We start from the raw sequence: 17,360 nt of genomic DNA on the forward strand, positions 1-17,360 counted from the left end.
GAAAAGAAAAATAGCTTTAAACTCTAAGCGGGCTGAGATAGCAGCCCGCACAGAGGCTCACATCCATGGGTCCATCCCATGGGTCCCAACTGACACTTATAAATAATAATTAATAAGAGTAAACGAGAGCAAATGAGAACAACTGGGAATGACTGTGAACATAAATGCGATAAAAAGTTTTCTGTGCGTTACTCTCAAAAATTATTCTACAATATTTAACGATTTATTTATTTGAAGTATTATTAGCTATATAAAATGAAAATGTGTTAATGTTTAGCTGGAATTAGTTTGAAAATATATTGGAACAGTAATATAGTATGCAGCCATTCGCTCGATAATACTTGCGTTATAAGATTTACAATTAGATTTTGCAAGTATTAACGACCCAGGTCTCACTACGTGGAAGTTGCTGCAATTGGAGACCCACGGGCTAACGGTGACTCTACTCTAAAATCCGCGTTCCGCGATACCGATCCGCGATACCTTTCCGCTTCAATGCACTGGCTTCTTAACTAACAGGGTATGCGTAGCTTAGCTACAGCACACCTCTTACAGATAGCTCCACCATTTGCACCGTCCGCTTCAGACATAACGGATTATTAAGCACATCCGAATTCGTGCTTTCCGAATTTCGAACAAACAAAGCGCACTCCTTAAAAATACTAATCGCGTCGCGACACTCACATGTGTGTTATAATTACGTAGATTCTACTGTTAAGCCGAAATTCGCGAAGTACCCCCATCGATGATTGAAGAAATCAAACGAAGTCCACGGTAGGACCTTTAATCGCGCCCGAACACCCACGCAAGTGTTAGAAAAACGGTGACTCTAATCTAAATTCGCGTTTTCGATACGAACAATCAAACGAAATATAATCGCGCCCGAGAACACCCACGCCTGTGCCCGCCGACACGCGCGCCAATGTTCTTCCTATCCTTCCCGTATTCACGCGTAGAAAACGATGATGAATCTCGCCATGCGACGAATCATCCGGCCGCTGATGAACCTGTCCCTCGATGATCTATACTGTAAAAGAAAAAAATAAAGAGAAAATAAAAGAACATAAAAATATATAAAACAAAATAATATACATACACATATATAAAATACAAATAGAAAATAAATATATATAAGTAGATAAGAGACCTAGAAAAAGAAACGAAAAGAGAAGCAACATGCACCATCCCATGGGTCCTACCTGAAACATATAAATCATAATTAATAAGAATATATTAAAAACATAATTAAAACCATAATTAAAAACATAATTAAACACATAATTAGAAATATAATTAAAAACATAATTAAAAGCATAATTAAACACATAATTAGAAACATAATTAAAAAGAAACATCATAAATAAATATTAGGAAAACATAATTGAAAAAGAAAAATATGAGATAGAAAAGAGAGCCGGAAAAAGAAAAGAAAGCCCCAGAAAGAGAAGAATAGAGAGCCCCAAAAAGATAAGACAAGAGAAACAGTTCTATATGATGCTGAGACAGCAACCCGCACAGAAGCCCTCGCCCACAGGCCCCACCCGTGGGTCCCACCCGAGACTATAAATCATAATTTATAAGAGTGTAATAATTAAAAAAGAAAAATATGACATAGAAAAGAGAGCTACAGAAATATAAGAAAACAGAAGCAGCTCTACAAGTGCTGAGACAGCAACCCGCACAGAGGCCCACACCCATGGGCCCTTCCCATGGGTCCCACCCGAAATACACAAAGGATAATTAATGAAAGTAAATAAGAGTAAATAGAAATGACAGCGGACATAAAATTGTGATGGAAAAAATTCCTTTTCATTTGTCTAAGAAATTATTGTACAATATTTCTTCTTTCGAAATATTATTATCTATATAAGATGGAAATATGTTAATGTTTAGTTGGAATTAGATTGAAAATATATTGGAACAGTAATATAGTATGCAGCCATTCGCTCGATAATACTTGCGTTATAAGATTTACAATTAGATTTTGCAAGTATTAACGACCCAGGTCTCACTACGTGGAAGTTGCTGCAATTGGAGACCCACGGGCTAACGGTGACTCTACTCTAAAATCCGCGTTCCGCGATACCGATCCGCGATACCTTTCCGCTTCAATGCACTGGCTTCTTAACTAACAGGGTATGCGTAGCTTAGCTACAGCACACCTCTTACAGATAGCTCCACCATTTGCACCGTCCGCTTCAGACATAACGGATTATTAAGCACATCCGAATTCGTGCTTTCCGAATTTCGAACAAACAAAGCGCACTCCTTAAAAATACTAATCGCGTCGCGACACTCACATGTGTGTTATAATTACGTAGATTCTACTGTTAAGCCGAAATTCGCGAAGTACCCCCATCGATGATTGAAGAAATCAAACGAAGTCCACGGTAGGACCTTTAATCGCGCCCGAACACCCACGCAAGTGTTAGAAAAACGGTGACTCTAATCTAAATTCGCGTTTTCGATACGAACAATCAAACGAAATATAATCGCGCCCGAGAACACCCACGCCTGTGCCCGCCGACACGCGCGCCAATGTTCTTCCTATCCTTCCCGTATTCACGCGTAGAAAACGATGATGAATCTCGCCATGCGACGAATCATCCGGCCGCTGATGAACCTGTCCCTCGATGAACTATCCTGTAAAAGAAAAAGATAAAGAGAAAATAAAAGAACATAAAAATATATAAAACAAAATAATATACATACACATATATAAAATACAAATAGAAAATAAATATATATAAGTAGATAAGAGACCTAGAAAAAGAAACGAAAAGAGAAGCAACATGCACCATCCCATAGGTCCTACCTGAAACATATAAATCATAATTAATAAGAATATATTAAAAACATAATTAAAACCATAATTAAAAACATAATTAAACACATAATTAGAAATATAATTAAAAACATAATTAAAAGCATAATTAAACACATAATTAGAAACATAATTAAAAAGAAACATCATAAATAAATATTAGGAAAACATAATTGAAAAAGAAAAATATGAGATAGAAAAGAGAGCCGGAAAAAGAAAAGAAAGCCCCAGAAAGAGAAGAATAGAGAGCCCCAGAAAGAGAAGAATAGAGAGCCCCAAAAAGATAAGACAAGAGAAACAGTTCTATATGATGCTGAGACAGCAACCCGCACAGAAGCCCTCGCCCACAGGCCCCATCCGTGGGTCCCACCCGAGATATATATAAAGGATAATTAATGAGAGTAAATAAGAATAAATAGAAATGACAGCTGACATAAGAGTGTGAGAGATCAATTTCCTTGTCGTTTCTGTAAGAAATTATTGTACAATATATTCTGTTATATTTCTTCTTTGGTAGTATTATTAGCTATATAAAAAGAAAATATGTTAATCTTTAGTTGGAATTAGTTTGAAAATATATTGGAACAGTAATATAGTATGCAGCCATTCGCTCGATAATACTTGCGTTATAAGATTTACAATTAGACTTTGCAAGTATTATCGACCCAGGTCTCACTACGTGGAAGTTGCTGCATGTGGAGACCCACGGGCTAACGGTGATTCTAATTTACTCTAAAATCCGCGTTCCGCGATACCGATCCCTTATGCCTTCCGCTTCGGCTATCTAGGGCGACTTAGCTAACAGGAGGTATCTAGCCTTAGCTACAGGGACCCCACTTACAGAGAGCTTTACCGTTCGACACACTCGCCTCGGGCATAACGGATTATTAAGCACATTCGAATTCGTGCTTTCGAATTTCGAACAATCAAAGCGCATTAATCGCGTTCACGACACTCACATGTGTTATGATTACGTAGATTCTACTGTTAAATCCAAATTCGCGAAGTAATCTCACGCGAACATTTACGTGTGTGTTAGAATAACGGTGACTCTAAGTTGAAATCCGAAGTGACATGAGTTAACCAGTATTATGACTCTCGATGATATTTGGTCGAGGGATTTTCCCCCGCTTACAAATAACATGATCGTCATAATATCGATCAGCTACATGTACTGCACTACTAGGTGACACCGTTCGCGCACCCCGAATTTCAACACTAAACGAAAGTCCATGATAGAACTTTTAATCGCGCCCGGACACCCACGCAAATGTTCGGAAAACGGTGACTCTACTCTAAATAAACTAATCGAATATTCGAGCAAACAAAACGAAGTCCCCGGTAGGACTTTTAATCGCGCACGCGAACACTCACGTGAGTGTTAGAATAACGGTGACTCTAAGTTGAAATCCAAAGTGACATAAGTTAACCGGTATTTTGACTTTCAATGTTATTTGGTCGAGGGATTTTCCCCCGCTTACAAATAAGAGGATCGTCATAAAATCGGCTAGCTACATGTACAGCACTACAAGGCAAGCCGTTCGCGCACCTCGAATTTCAACACTAAAACGAAGTCCATGATAGGACTTTTAATCGCGCCCGAACACCCACGCAAGTATTCGGAAAACGGTGACTCTACACTAAAAAAACGCGTTCGCGAGGTAATCTAATCGAATATTCGAGCAAATATAAACGAAGTCCCCGGTAGGACTTTTAAGTCGCGCCCGCGTTCATTCACGTGAGTGTTAGAAAAACGATGACTCTACTCTAAATTCGCGTTTTCGATACGAACAATCAAACGAAGTTTAATCGCGCCCGAGAACACTCACGCTTGTGCACGCCGACACGCACGCCGGTGTTCTTCCTATCCTTCCCGTATTCGCGCGTAAAAATCGATGATGAATCGGTGATCCAGACCGGAGAAAACGAAGAAACGGAGAAAATATGAGAAAGAAGAGAAAAGATAGACGAGACCCTCGCGCACATCACAATATTGCTCGATGATCCCTGAAAAATAAGAAGAGAAAGAGACAAAATATGAGATATAAAAGAGATCTAGAGAAAGAAAAGCAATCAATAAAAGCAATAGCAGCCAGCATAGAAGCCCATACCCATGGATTTTTAATCGCAAGTGTTAGAAAAACGGTAACTGTACTTCAAAAATCGCATTCGCGAGATAAATCGAATTTACTTACAAGTAAAACGAAGTCCCCCATAAGACTTTTATCCACACCGTGAACATTCACGACTGTGCCCGCCGACGTTTTTCCTATTCTTCTCGTATTCGCGTGTAAATATCGATGATGATTCGAGCCATGCAACGATGTTTCCGACCGCAGATGAATCCATTCCTCGATGATCTATACTGGAAAAGAAGAAGCTAAGGAGAAAATAAGATAAAGAAAGAAAATATATAAAATAGAACATAATATATATATATATATATATATATATATATATACAGATTATAAATAGAATATAATAGAAAATAAATATATATAAATAAATAAGAAAGCTAGAGAAAGAAACGAAGAAAGAAGTAGCTCAGCACGATGCTGAAGAAGCAGCCCGCATCATCCCATGAGGCCCACCTAAAGCATATAAATCATAATAATTAACAATATATTAATAACATAATTAAAAACATAAATACATAATTAAAAAGAAATAACATAATTAAAGTCTGAAAAGGCATAATAAAAAGAAATAACATGTTAATAAAATAATTAAAAACATAAATACATAATTAAAAAGCAATAACAAATAAATATTAAAGAAACACAATTAAAAAGAAATAACATAATAAAAATCTGAAAAGGCATAATAAAAAGAAATAACATGTTAATAAAATAATTAAAAACATAAATACATAATTAAAAAGAAATAACATAATTAAATTCTGAAAAGACATAATAAAAAGAAATAACATATTAATAACATAATTAAAAATATAATTAAAAACATAATTAAAGAAGAAAAATATGAGTAATATAAAAGAGAGCTGCTAAAAGATAAGAAAATAGAAGTAGTTATGCATGCTGCTGAAACAATAATCCGCTTCATCTAATGGTTTCTACCTAAAACCTGTAAATCATAATTAATAAGAATGTATTTAAAACATAATTAAAATCATAAAAACACAATTAAAAAGCAATAACAAATAAATATTAAAGAAACACAATTAAAAAGAAATAACATAATAAAAATCTGAAAAGACATAATGAAAAGAAATAACATATTAATAACGTAATTAAAAACATAATTAAAGAAGAAAAATATTAGATAGAAAAGAAAGCTGCAAAAAGATAAGAAAATATAAGCAGCTCTAGACGATGCTGAGACAGCAACCCGCACAGAGGCCCACACCCATGACCCCATCACATGGGTCCCACCCGAGACTATAAATCATAATTAATAAAAGTATATTAATGACAAAATTAAAAACATAATTAAAAACGAAAAATATAAGATATAAAAGAGAGCCGGAAAAAAAAGTAAAGAGTGCCCCAAAAAGAGAAGAAAGCGAAGTTTTACATGATGCTGAGACAGAAACCCGCACAGAGGCCCTCACCCATGGGCCCCACCCATGGGTCCCACCCGAGATATATAAAGGATAATTAATGAGAGTAAATAAGAATAAATAGAAATGACAACGGACATAAAAGTGTGATAGATCAATTTCCTTGTCGTTTCTGTAAGAAATTATTGTACAATATATTCTGTTATATTTCTTCTTTGGTAGTATTATTAGCTATATAAAAAGAAAATATGTTAATGTTTAGTTGGAATTAGTTTGAAAATATATTGGAACAGTAATATAGTATGCAGCCATTCGCTCGATAATACTTGCGTTATAAGATTTACAATTAGATTTTGCAAGTATTAACGACCCAGGTCTCACTACGTGGAAGTTGCTGCAATTGGAGACCCACGGGCTAACGGTGACTCTACTCTAAAATCCGCGTTCCACGATACCGATCCGCGATACCTTTCCGCTTCAATGCACTGGCTTCTTAACTAACAGGGTATGCGTAGCTTAGCTACAGCACACCTCTTACAGATAGCTCCACCATTTGCACCGTCCGCTTCAGACATAACGGATTATTAAGCACATCCGAATTCGTGCTTTCCGAATTTCGAACAAACAAAGCGCACTCCTTAAAAATACTAATCGCGTCGCGACACTCACGTGTGTGTTACAATTACGTAGATTCTACTGTTAAGCCGAAATTCGCGAAGTACCCCCATCGACGATTGAAGAAATCAAACGAAGTCCACGGTAGGACCTTTAATCGCGCCCGAACACCCACGCAAGTGTTAGAAAAACGGTGACTCTAATCTAAATTCGCGTTTTCGATACGAACAATCAAACGAAATATAATCGCGCCCGAGAACACCCACGCCTGTGCCCGCCGACACGCGCGCCAATGTTCTTCCTATCCTTCCCGTATTCACGCGTAGAAAACGATGATGAATCTCGCCATGCGACGAATCATCCGGCCGCTGATGAACCTGTCCCTCGATGACCTATCCTGTAAAAGAAAAAGATAAAGAGAAAATAAAAGAACATAAAAATATATAAAACAAAATAATATACATACACATATATAAAATACAAATAGAAAATAAATATATATAAGTAGATAAGAGACCTAGAAAAAGAAACGAAAAGAGAAGCAACATGCACCATCCCATAGGTCCTACCTGAAACATATAAATCATAATTAATAAGAATATATTAAAAACATAATTAAAACCATAATTAAAAACATAATTAAACACATAATTAGAAATATAATGAAAAACATAATTAAAAGCATAATTAAACACATAATCAGAAACATAATTAAAAAGAAACATCATAAATAAATATTAGGAAAACATAATTGAAAAAGAAAAATATGAGATAGAAAAGAGAGCCGGAAAAAGAAAAGAAAGCCCCAGAAAGAGAAGAATAGAGAGCCCCAGAAAGAGAAGAATAGAGAGCCCCAAAAAGATAAGACAAGAGAAACAGTTCTATATGATGCTGAGACAGCAACCCGCACAGAAGCCCTCGCCCACAGGCCCCACCCGTGGGTCCCACCCGAGACTATAAATCATAATTTATAAGAGTGTAATAATTAAAAAAGAAAAATATGACATAGAAAAGAGAGCTACAGAAATATAAGAAAACAGAAGCAGCTCTACAAGTGCTGAGACAGCAACCCGCACAGAGGCCCACACCCATGGGCCCTTCCCATGGGTCCCACCCGAAATACACAAAGGATAATTAATGAAAGTAAATAAGAGTAAATAGAAATGACAGCGGACATAAAATTGTGATGGAAAAAATTCCTTTTCATTTGTCTAAGAAATTATTGTACAATATTTCTTCTTTCGAAATATTATTAGCTATATAAGATGGAAATATGTTAATGTTTAGTTGGAATTAGATTGAAAATATATTGGAACAGTAATATAGTATGCAGCCATTCGCTCGATAATACTTGCGTTATAAGATTTACAATTAGATTTTGCAAGTATTAACGACCCAGGTCTCACTACGTGGAAGTTGCTGCAATTGGAGACCCACGGGCTAACGGTGACTCTACTCTAAAATCCGCGTTCCGCGATACCGATCCGCGATACCTTTCCGCTTCAATGCACTGGCTTCTTAACTAACAGGGTATGCGTAGCTTAGCTACAGCACACCTCTTACAGATAGCTCCACCATTTGCACCGTCCGCTTCAGACATAACGGATTATTAAGCACATCCGAATTCGTGCTTTCCGAATTTCGAACAAACAAAGCGCACTCCTTAAAAATACTAATCGCGTCGCGACACTCACGTGTGTGTTATAATTACGTAGATTCTACTGTTAAGCCGAAATTCGCGAAGTACCCCCATCGACGATTGAAGAAATCAAACGAAGTCCACGGTAGGACCTTTAATCGCGCCCGAACACCCACGCAAGTGTTAGAAAAACGGTGACTCTAATCTAAATTCGCGTTTTCGATACGAACAATCAAACGAAATATAATCGCGCCCGAGAACACCCACGCCTGTGCCCGCCGACACGCGCGCCAATGTTCTTCCTATCCTTCCCGTATTCACGCGTAGAAAACGATGATGAATCTCGCCATGCGACGAATCATCCGGCCGCTGATGAACCTGTCCCTCGATGACCTATCCTGTAAAAGAAAAAGATAAAGAGAAAATAAAAGAACATAAAAATATATAAAACAAAATAATATACATACACATATATAAAATACAAATAGAAAATAAATATATATAAGTAGATAAGAGACCTAGAAAAAGAAACGAAAAGAGAAGCAACATGCACCATCCCATAGGTCCTACCTGAAACATATAAATCATAATTAATAAGAATATATTAAAAACATAATTAAAACCATAATTAAAAACATAATTAAACACATAATTAGAAATATAATTAAAAACATAATTAAAAGCATAATTAAACACATAATTAGAAACATAATTAAAAAGAAACATCATAAATAAATATTAGGAAAACATAATTGAAAAAGAAAAATATGAGATAGAAAAGAGAGCCGGAAAAAGAAAAGAAAGCCCCAGAAAGAGAAGAATAGAGAGCCCCAGAAAGAGAAGAATAGAGAGCCCCAGAAAGAGAAGAATAGAGAGCCCCAAAAAGATAAGACAAGAGAAACAGTTCTATATGATGCTGAGACAGCAACCCGCACAGAAGCCCTCGCCCACAGGCCCCACCCGTGGGTCCCACCCGAGATATATAAAGGATAATTAATGAGAGTAAATAAGAATAAATAGAAATGACAACGGACATAAAAGTGTGATAGATAAATTTCCTTCTCGTTTCTGTAAGAAATTATTGTACAATATATTCTGTTATATTTCTTCTTTCAAGGTATTATTAGCTATATAAAATAGAAATATGTTAATGTTTAGTCGGAATTAGATTAAACAAATTATGGAAAAGTAATACAATATGCAGCCATTCGCTCGATAATACTTGTATTATAAGATTTATAATTAGACTTTGAAAGTATTAACGACCCAGGTCTCACTACGTGGAAGTTGCTGCAGGTGGAGACCCACGGGCTAACGGTGATTCTAATTTACTCTAAAATCCGCGTTCCGCGATACCGATCCTTTATGCCTTCCGCTCGGATGTCTTGGGCATGGTTCAAAGCTAACAGGAGGTATCTAGCATTAGCTACAGGGACCCCACTTACAGAGAGCTTTACCGTTCGACACACTCGCCTCGGGCATAACGGATTATTAAGCACATTCGAATTCGTGCTTCCGAATTTCGAACAATCAAAGCGCATTAATCGCGTTCGCGATACTCACATGTGTTATAATTACGTAGATTCTACTATTCTATCCAAATTCGCGAAGTAATGTAATCGAAATGTCGAAGAAATAAAACGAAGTCCCCGGTAGGACTTTCAATCGCGTACGCGAACACTCACGTGAGTGTTAGAATAACGGTGACTCTAAGTTGAAATCCGAAGCGCACCCCGAATTTCAACACTAAAACGAAGTCCATGATAGAACTTTTAATCGCGCCCGGACACCCACGCAAATGTTCGGAAAACGGTGACTCTACTCTAAATAAACTAATCGAATATTCGAGCAAACAAAACGAAGTCCCCGGTAGGACTTTTAATCGCGCACGCGAACACTCACGTGAGTGTTAGAATAACGGTGACTCTAAGTTGAAATCCAAAGTGACATTAGTTAACCGGTATTTAGACTTCCGATTATATTTGTCGAGGGTTTTTACCCCTTCTCACAAATATGAGGATTGTCATAACACCAGCTAGTTATGTACAGCACTACAAGGCAAGCCGTTCGCGCACCCCGAATTTCAACACTAAAACGAAGTCCATGATAGGACTTTTAATCGCGCCCGGACACCCACGCAAGTGTTCGGAAAACGGTGACTCTACTCTAAAAAAACGCGTTCGCGAGATAATCTAATCGAATATTCGAGCAAATGAAACGAAGTCCCCGGTAGGACTTTTAAATCGCGCCCGCGTATCTTCACGTGAGTATTAGAAAAATGGTGACTCTACTCTAAATTCGCGTTTTCGATACGAGCTATCAAACGAAGTTTAATCGCGCCCGAGAACACTCACGCTTGTGCACGCCGACACGCACGCCAGTGTTCTTCCTATCCTTCCCGTATTCGCGCGTAAAAATCGATGATCAATCGAGCCAGGCGATGACGCATTTGACCAGAGGTGAACCTATCCCTTGATGATCTATACTGGAAAAGAAGAAGACAAGGAAAAAATAAAAAAAAGAAAAGAAAAGACATATTGAATATCGTTGCATGTTTACTCGATCATCCCTGAAAAAAAGAAAGATGAATAAGAGAAAGAGAAAAAATATATAAAATAGAAAATAAATGCGTATAAATAGATAAAAGTGCTGGAGAATGAAAGAGCTCTGCACGATGCTGAAACAGCTGCCCGCACCATCTCATGGGTCCTACCTAAAACTTATAAATCATAATTAATAAGAATATATTAATAACATAACTGAAAACATAATTAAAAACATAATTAAAAAGAAACAACATAAATAAATATTAAGAAAACATAATTGAAAAGAAACAACCTAAATAAATATTAAGAAAACATAACTGAAAAGAAATAACTTATTAATAACATCTTAAAACATAATTAAAAAAGAAAAATATGAGATAGAAAAGAGAAAAAAGAGATGCAGTTCTATATGATGACGAGACAACAGCCAGCACCTTCTCATGGGTCCTACCTAAAATATATAAATCATAATTAACAAGAATATATTAATAACATAATTAAAACATAATTAAGAACATAATTAAAAAGAAATAACATAAATAAATATTAAGAAAACATAACTGAAAACATAATTAAAAAAGAAAGATATGAGATAGAAAAGAGAAAAAAAGAAATGCAGTTCTATACGATGCTGAGACAACAGCTCGCACCTTCTCATGTGTCCTACCTAAAATTTATAAATCATAGTTAATAAGAATATATTAATAACATAATAAAAAACATGATTAAACACATAATTAAACACATAATTAAACACAAATAAATACATAATTGAACACATAATTGAACACATAATTGAACACATAATTAAACACATAATTAAACACATAATTAAACACATAATTAAACACATAATTAAACATATAATTAAAAACATAATTAAAAAAGAAAAATATGAAATAGAAAAGAGAAAAAAAGAGATGCAATTCTATACGATGCTGAAACAGCAACCCGCTCAGAAGCACACCCCCATGGCCCATCCCATGGGTCCCACCCGAGACTATAAATCATAATTCATAAAAGTATATTAATAACATAGAAAATAAAAACAAGAAAAATATAACTTAAGAAAGAGAGCCGCAGAAAGATAAGAGAATAGAAGCAGCTCTACATGATGCTGAGATAGCAACCCGCACAGAGGCCCTCACCCATGGGCCCCTCCCATGGGTCCCACCCGAGACTATAAATCATAATTAATAAGAGTGTATTAATGACATAGAAAATAAAAACAAGAAAAATATGACTTAAAAAAGAGAGCTGCAGAAAGATAAGAGAATAGAAGCAGCTCTACATGATGCTGAGATAGCAACCCGCACAGAGGCCCTCACCCATGGGCCCATCCCACGGGTCCCAACCGAAATATATAAAGGATAATTAATAAGAATAAATTAGAATAAATAGTAATGACAGTGAAGAGAAGTTTCTTTACGTTTCAATTTTAAATTGATAGTATATCTATTAATCAATTGTATATAGTAGTACATGTATATGATCTTTATAACGTTGTTAAGAATATTCTGTTGTTTAAATATTAATTAATTATAATTTATGTACATCGTACATTATTTAAATGTTAAGATAATCTTCTTTATTAATTATCCCTTCCCGTGTTGTCGATCCCACGACCTGGAAATACCTGAAAAGAAATAAGGAAAGTAAAAAGTATATGTACGTGTGTATATTAATTATACGAATGATAAAATTATAAATTTAATTTAATTAAACATAACAAAAATAAAAGATTAATTAACAAAGAAAAAATAGAATATGCAGAACACTGACCTAAAGAAATATTATTATATCTATTAATCGATAGTAATATGATAATACATGTATATGATTTTTATAACGTTGTATAAGAATATCTTATTGTTTAAATATTAATTAATTATACTTTACGTGTATCCTATATCGTTTAAATGATAAGATAATCTTCTTTATTAATTATTCCTTCCCGTGTTGGCGACCCCACGACCTGGAACTAGCTGAAAAGAAATAAGGAAAGAAAAAAGAATATGTACATATAATATTAATTATATGAACGATAAAATTATGAATTTAATCTAATTAAACTTAAGGAAAATAAAAGATTAATTAACAAGAAAAATGAAATATGCTGAATACTGATGTAAAGAAATATTATTCTCTCTGAAAGAAATATTGTATTACTTGTACATTTCATAGATATATGATTTTTTAATATAGATCTCGATTTTATTAAAATAAAATTATGAATTTAATTGAACTTTAAAAAAGAAAAAAATGTACAAAATTTATCAATCGACTTTAACGTAAAATTTGATTTTATTAAACTAAAATTATAAATTCAATTGAATTTTAGAATAGAGAAAATGTGTAAAATTTATATCTCGAGTTTAATATTAATAATTCATAAAATATGAAGTAATGTCTATTTGTGTACACGTGACAATGTGAGAATATTATTCACGGAATGTTTCTTCTTAGTTTTTTAAATCTACACCCCTACAGGCATCACTATAACAACATTTTGAATGACAACATGATAAAATTAAAATACGACTAAGAGCCATTCTCGAAAATTTCTAGTGAATTTTCAAAAATAACTCATAATAACCAGATAATCCTCTTGAGCCACAGTTTGTGAGGGCCTCTTTGACATATAGCATCTTGTTTACTTCGTGCCCTAATCAAATCGAATATTCTTCAGAAACTGTAATGACAAAATTTTATTCGAAATTATACGATATAAAAGAAAATCTTTACACAATTATTGGTAGCCTAAAAAAAAATTAAAATTAGTATATTAATTGCTGAAAATCCTGAGCTAAATATTAATTAATTTAATTATCTAGGCTTACGGACTGTGACTCAACAAGTCTCTTTGTTTTTTAGCAATTATTCTACTCGACTTTTCTCTTTCAAAAACAATGACTCTATTGAGACTTCCCTTTTATCAATTCAAATTAATAAAATATTTAATTAATATTTATTTAAAAATATAAAACAAATTCTTAGTTGCTCCTTCTTACAAGCGAATACATTTATTATTATAAGAAAATCATGCACGATTACGCTTGTAATCCAGAGACTACCCATCGCGAATATCTTCTTGTACATTCTTTATTTAAACTCATGAATAACGATTTTTTTTATATTTTCGGGCAAAATATTTCAAAATAAATGAATACATCGAAAATTTGAAATACTTATAAAAGCGTTTGTACAAGAAGAACTTATCCTGATCTAATAAATAAATAAAAAAATTAAAAACCATTCAGGAGTAAATCACCGAAGAAATTTACTCGTGGTCACTCAATGCTATTCTACTAATTAATTACAACCAATCACTCGTGCCAATTCGGACCTTTCGTCCTCGACATGATTGAGTGATCGGAGGGACATAAAAATTCACTCACTACTTAAGAAGTTCTGCGTTGGCTCCAAAACACTCGCCCGCGGTTTAAGTCGAAATTGTTAATTACGTAGGTCGTCATCGAAGTTGATTAAAATCTTTTACAATGATACACAGACTTTATTACGCGATAAATAATTTTTAATGGACGGTCACTGAATTTATTTCGCGAAACTCTACTATCTTCTATAAATACAGTTTGACTGACTGTCAAAAAAGAAAAACGGTTTGCAGACAAACACTGACTCTAATGATTGCATTGCATGCAATCGATAGAAATACACTTGTTGTTTAAATCGCGAAACCCGAACGAACAAACACTGCTTCTACTTCGCGATATTCTTAATTCAACACAGATTAAAATTTTGAAGTGTAAGTACTTTATTTTAAAATTATTTTGAGTTTCTCGTACTTTTATATATTTAAAATGTTTAAAAGAATCTACAATTGTTTAAATATGGTTTTAGTATACTCCGTGTTCGTTAAAGATAGTTTAATTAATTTAGAAATTACCGAAATTATTAATTTATAAGTTTCCGCGATTAGAAATAGAGAGTATCGATGTTCACTGGTCGGAGTGCAAAGAAAAACTAACTCGCGAACCGTCAAAGTTAATAGAAGGACCGTTTATGTTTATATTGCAGAAGGCCAACAATCCCTTGATAAAACTTTGAAGTGTAGAAATTTTAAATTGAAATTATTTTAAGTATCTCGCGTGTTTTCGTATTTTTACGTTTAAACAAATTCACTATTGTTTAAATATTTATTTGTTGTGCTCTACGTATGTTAAAAACTGTTTAATTAATTGTAAATTAACGAAAATATTAATTTATAAGTTTCCGCGATTAGAAATAGAGAGTATCGATGTTCACTGGTCGGAGTGCAAAGAAAAACTAACTCGTGAACCGTCAAAGTTAATAGAAGGACCGTTTATGTTTATATTGCAGAAGGCCAACAATCCCGAGATAAAACTTTGAAGTGTAGGAATATTAAATTCAAATTATTTTTAGTATCTCGCGTGTTTTCGTATTTTTACGTTTAAACAAATTCACTATTGTTTAAATATTTATTTGTTGTGCTCTACGTATATTAAAAACTGTTTAATTAATTGTAAATTAACGAAAATATTAATTTATAAGTTTCCGCGATTAGAAATAGAGAGTATCGATGTTCACTGGTCGGAGTGCAAAGAAAAACTAACTCGTGAACCGTCAAAGTTAATAGAAGGACCGTTTATGTTTATATTGCAGAAGGCCAACAATCCCGAGATAAAACTTTGAAGTGTAGGAATATTAAATTCAAATTATTTTTAGTATCTCGCGTGTTTTCGTATTTTTACGTTTAAACAAATTCACTATTGTTTAAATATTTATTTGTTGTGCTCTACGTATGTTAAAAACTGTTTAATTAATTGTAAATTAACGAAAATATTAATTTATAAGTTTCCGCGATTAAAAATAGAGAGTATCGATGTTCACTGGTCGGAGTGCAAAGAAAAACTAACTCGTGAACCGTCAAAGTTAATAGAAGGACCGTTTATGTTTATATTGCAGAAGGCCAACAATCCCGAGATAAAACTTTGAAGTGTAGGAATATTAAATTCAAATTATTTTTAGTATCTCGCGTGTTTTCGTATTTTTACGTTTAAACAAATTCACTATTGTTTAAATATTTATTTGTTGTGCTCTACGTATGTTAAAAACTGTTTAATTAATTGTAAATTAAGGAAAATATTAATTTATAAGTTTCCGCGATTAGAAATAGAGAGTATCGATGTTCACTGGTCGGAGTGCAAAGAAAAACTAACTCGTGAACCGTCAAAGTTAATAGAAGGACCGTTTATGTTTATATTGCAGAAGGCCAACAATCCCGAGATAAAACTTTGAAGTGTAGGAATATTAAATTCAAATTATTTTTAGTATCTCGCGTGTTTTCGTATTTTTACGTTTAAACAAATTCACTATTGTTTAAATATTTATTTGTTGTGCTCTGCGTATGTTAAAAACTGTTTAATTAATTGTAAATTAACGAAAATATTAATTTATAAGTTTCCGCGATTAGAAATAGAGAGTATCGATATTCACTGGTCGGAGTGCAAAGAAAAACTAACTCGTGAACCGTCAAAGTTAATAGAAGGACCGTTTATGTTTATATTGCAGAAGGCCAACAATCCCGAGATAAAACTTTGAAGTGTAGGAATATTAAATTCAAATTATTTTTAGTATCTCGCGTGTTTTCGTATTTTTACGTTTAAACAAATTCACTATTGTTTAAATATTTATTTGTTGTGCTCTACGTATGTTAAAAACTGTTTAATTAATTGTAAATTAACGAAAATATTAATTTATAAGTTTCCGCGATTAAAAATAGAGAGTATCGATGTTCACTGGTCGGAGTGCAAAGAAAAACTAACTCGTGAACCGTCAAAGTTAATAGAAGGACCGTTTATGTTTATATTGCAGAAGGCCAACAATCCCGAGATAAAACTTTGAAGTGTAGGAATATTAAATTCAAATTATTTTTAGTATCTCGCGTGTTTTCGTATTTTTACGTTTAAACAAATTCACTATTGTTTAAATATTTATTTGTTGTGCTCTACGTATGTTAAAAACTGTTTAATTAATTGTAAATTAAGGAAAATATTAATTTATAAGTTTCCGCGATTAGAAATAGAGAGTATCGATGTTCACTGGTCGGAGTGCAAAGAAAAACTAACTCGTGAACCGTCAAAGTTAATAGAAGGACCGTTTATGTTTATATTGCAGAAGGCCAACAATCCCGAGATAAAACTTTGAAGTGTAGGAATTTTAAATTCAAATTAT

This window comes from Vespa velutina, chromosome 1, assembly GCF_912470025.1.
Source record: "Vespa velutina chromosome 1, iVesVel2.1, whole genome shotgun sequence".
In the NCBI taxonomy this organism is placed as follows: Eukaryota; Metazoa; Arthropoda; class Insecta; order Hymenoptera; family Vespidae; genus Vespa; species Vespa velutina.